Below are 3,640 nucleotides of genomic sequence, written 5' to 3'. Positions count from 1 at the left end.
CGGATTGCATTGGGAGTTATACCTGATATAAATGGTGAATTGATGGGTGCTGACGAGTTGATGGGTGCAGCACACCAACATGGCACAAGCACACATATGTAACAAACCTGCACGCTATGCACATGTACCCTAGAACTTAAAGTATAATTAAAAAAAAAAAAACCTAAAAGTATATAACTTTTTAAAAATTGGAGAAAATCTTTGTGATTTGGGCTATACAAAGATTTCTCAGGTTTAACAGCAAAAACATAATGCATAAAATAAGAAATTGATTAATTAGTTGATGGCCACTATCTCTGCCAATATTCATAGATTAAATTACTAGAAGTAGACGAATATTGACAAATTGTCCTCCAGAATTGTCTCATCACCAGCAGAGTATGAGTATCTATTTCACTGTCATATTTTCTATATTAGATAACATCATTTAACCTATCTTTGCCAATGTAAAAGGCCCTTTATCAGGTACCTTATTGTTTCTTTAGTTTGTCTTTATTATTATAAAAGTAATAAAGTGATTTTATAAAAATAAAAAAACAAAAGCCCACAGCCTCATGGACATGGGACAAAAAAAAAAAAAGGTGGTGGGGGGGCAGGAGCTTCTCCTACACCTTCTTCCCAGAAAACTGTCATTTCAGCTATTGGTAGTTCCCTGAATAATCCCACTCAAAATCTTGTCTTTTTTTTTTCTTTTTTGTCCTTTTATATAATTAATGCAAGAGCATGGAAATATTCAAAAGGCTTATCTTTATTTGACCCAACTCAGAACTCTACCAGTGTGAACAGCCTTTTTTCTGGGGCGTTTGTCAAAAACAATCAGTAACAGTAGTTTAATACTATGACTACTTGCAGTTTTGATAACACATGGGGCTAAACAAGTGGAACAAAACATCCAAAAAGAAAACCTGGGGAATGAAATGTCCATAGGAGGTTTTAAAAAGTTCTGAAATATTTCCCAGAATCAAGAAAGCCACTTATAAATTAGTTTATGTACATGCACAGGAAAGACCTAAGAAGGCCCTATGTTCTCACTTCTGGCTGAATTTGAGGCCTTGTGTAATCAGGAAGTGAGAATTAAGGGAGTTGTAAACTGCCTGCCTGACATTGAAGGCAAACCCCACCACACACACTGAGTCCCTCAGCAAAGACTGGGAGACTTACTGCTTTCAGGCATTTAAGCAAATCTGCATCTAATTATTAGCTGATCACTAATGAGTAAAGATTTTAGTGGCCACACATGACAAAGAATACAGATTTTACAGAATTGTTCAGAAACGAATTAAACAAATAAAACATAGAACAACAGCAACAGAAACAAACCCTAGGGATAGAAGAAATCTGATTTTCAGAGATTCCACATAATACCATCTCAAATATGCAGTTCTCAATAATTATTACAGGACATGCTAAGAAACAAGAAAATATAGGCTATATACGAGAGTGAAACGATAGGATAGAAACTCTATGGGAAGAATATCAGATGTTGGATATACTGGAAAAGATGTTGTCTACTCTGTAATAAGCTAGTTTAAATATTTTCAGAAAGCTACCTAAAAAAAAAAAAAGTCTCATCAAATAGAAATTATTGATACAGAGATAGGATTTTTTAAAAAGAAACAGAGAAAGTTCTGAGTTGGACAGTACAATAACTGAAATGAAAACTTTAGTAGGGGGACTCAATAGAAGGCTCAACTGGCAGAAGGATCATTAAACTCAAAGGGAGATTAATCAAGATTATCCAGCCTGAAGAATAGGAAGAAAGAAGAGTGAAGAAAAATTAATAGAGCTTCAGAGTCCTATGGGACACTATCAAATATATCAATATATGTACAATAAGAGTCAAAACAAAGAGGTGATAGAGAAAAGACATAAATAAAATTTGAAAAATTAAGCCAAGTCTTCCAAATTTGATGCCAAACATTAGTCTACACATCCAAGAAGCACAGGTAAATCAAAGTAGAATAAACTCCAAGAGATCTACACTTAAAAATCTCAGAAGAAAACTGCCGAAAGCCAAAGCCAAAGCAATAGCCATGAAAGCAACAAGAGAGAAGAAGCTCAACACATACAAAGAATCCTGAATAGTATTGCTATGATTTGAATGTTTGCGTCCCCTCCAAAATTCATGCTCAAACTTAATCTCCAGTGCAACAGTATTAAAAGGTGAAGTAAAAGGTGGAGTCTTTTAGGAGGTAATATTGGCCATTAGGGCTCTGCCCTCATAATGGAATTAGTGCCTTATGTAAAAACCGGAGGGAACTAGCTTGTCCTTTTTTGCCCTTTCATTTTTTTCACCATGTGAGGATGTAGCAACAAGGCCCTCACCAGACATCAAATGCCAGCACTTTGATCTTGGACTTCTCAGCCTTCAGAGCTGTGAGAAATACATTTCTATTTTTTCAAATTACCCAATATCAGATATCTTGTTAGAACAGCATTAGCAGACTAAGACTAGATAATTAAAATGAGAAATTAAGTTAATTTCTGATTAAAAAAAATCATGGAGGCCTAAAGGTAATGAAATAACATTCTCAAAGTGAATAAAGAAAAAACTGTCAACCAAGTATTCTCCATATGGTAATACTGTACCTCAAAAAAAGAGGGAAAAATTAAGACATTCCCATATAATCAAACACTGAGAGACGTTGTCATTAGAAGACCTACCCTATAAGAAACACCAAAGGTAGTTCTTTATTTTTATATACTTTAAATTCTGCGGTACATGTGCAGAATGTGCAGTTTTGTTATATAGGTATACATGTGCTATAGCAGTTTGCTGCACCCATCAACCTGACACCTACATTAAGTATTTTTCCTAATGCTATCCCTCCCCTAGCCCCCAGCCTCCCACAGGCCGAGTGCATGATGTTCCCCTCGCTGTGTCCATCTGTTCTCATTGTTCAACTCCCACTTGTGAGTGAGAAGATGCAGTGTTTGGTTTTCCGTTATTGTGTTAGTTTGCTGAGAATGATGGTTTCCAGCTTCATCCATGTCCCTGCAAAGGACATGAACTTATCCTTTTTTTTTTTACAGCTGCATAGTATTCCATGGTGTATATGTGCCACATTTTCTTTATCCAGTCTATTAATGCTTTTACACTGTGGGTGGGAGTGTAAATTAGTTCAACCATTGTGGAAGACAGTGTGGCGATTCCTCAAGGATCTAGAACTAGAAGTACCATTTGACCCAGCAATCCCATTATAGGGTATATATCCAAAGGAATATAAATAATTCTACTATAAAGACACATGCACACGTATGTTTATTGTGGCACTATTCATAATAGCAAAGGCTTGGAACCTAAAGATAGTTCTTATGGCTAAAATGAAATTATTCTAAACAGTAACTCATATCAATATGCAGAGATAAAGAGAACCAGTCAAACAGATTGCATAAGTAGATATAAAAGTATAGATGAATTTTTTGTTTCTAATATTTTTCCTGTTTGATTTAAAAGACAATGGTATTAAAAAACGCAATAATTATAAACCCGTGCTGATGGACATACTGTATATAAACATACAATTTGCACAGCAATAATAGATAAATAAAAGAAAGAAGAGGAGGCTGGGCGCAGTGGCTCAAGCCTGTAATCCTAGCACTTTGGGAGGCCGAGACGGGCGGATCACGAGGTCAGGAG

This window comes from Colobus angolensis, unplaced genomic scaffold, assembly GCF_000951035.1.
Source record: "Colobus angolensis palliatus isolate OR3802 unplaced genomic scaffold, Cang.pa_1.0 Scaffold67, whole genome shotgun sequence".
Taxonomy (NCBI): domain Eukaryota; kingdom Metazoa; phylum Chordata; class Mammalia; order Primates; family Cercopithecidae; genus Colobus; species Colobus angolensis.
The sequence above is the reverse complement of the archived record's forward strand: the minus strand, read 5'-3'. Positions refer to the sequence as shown.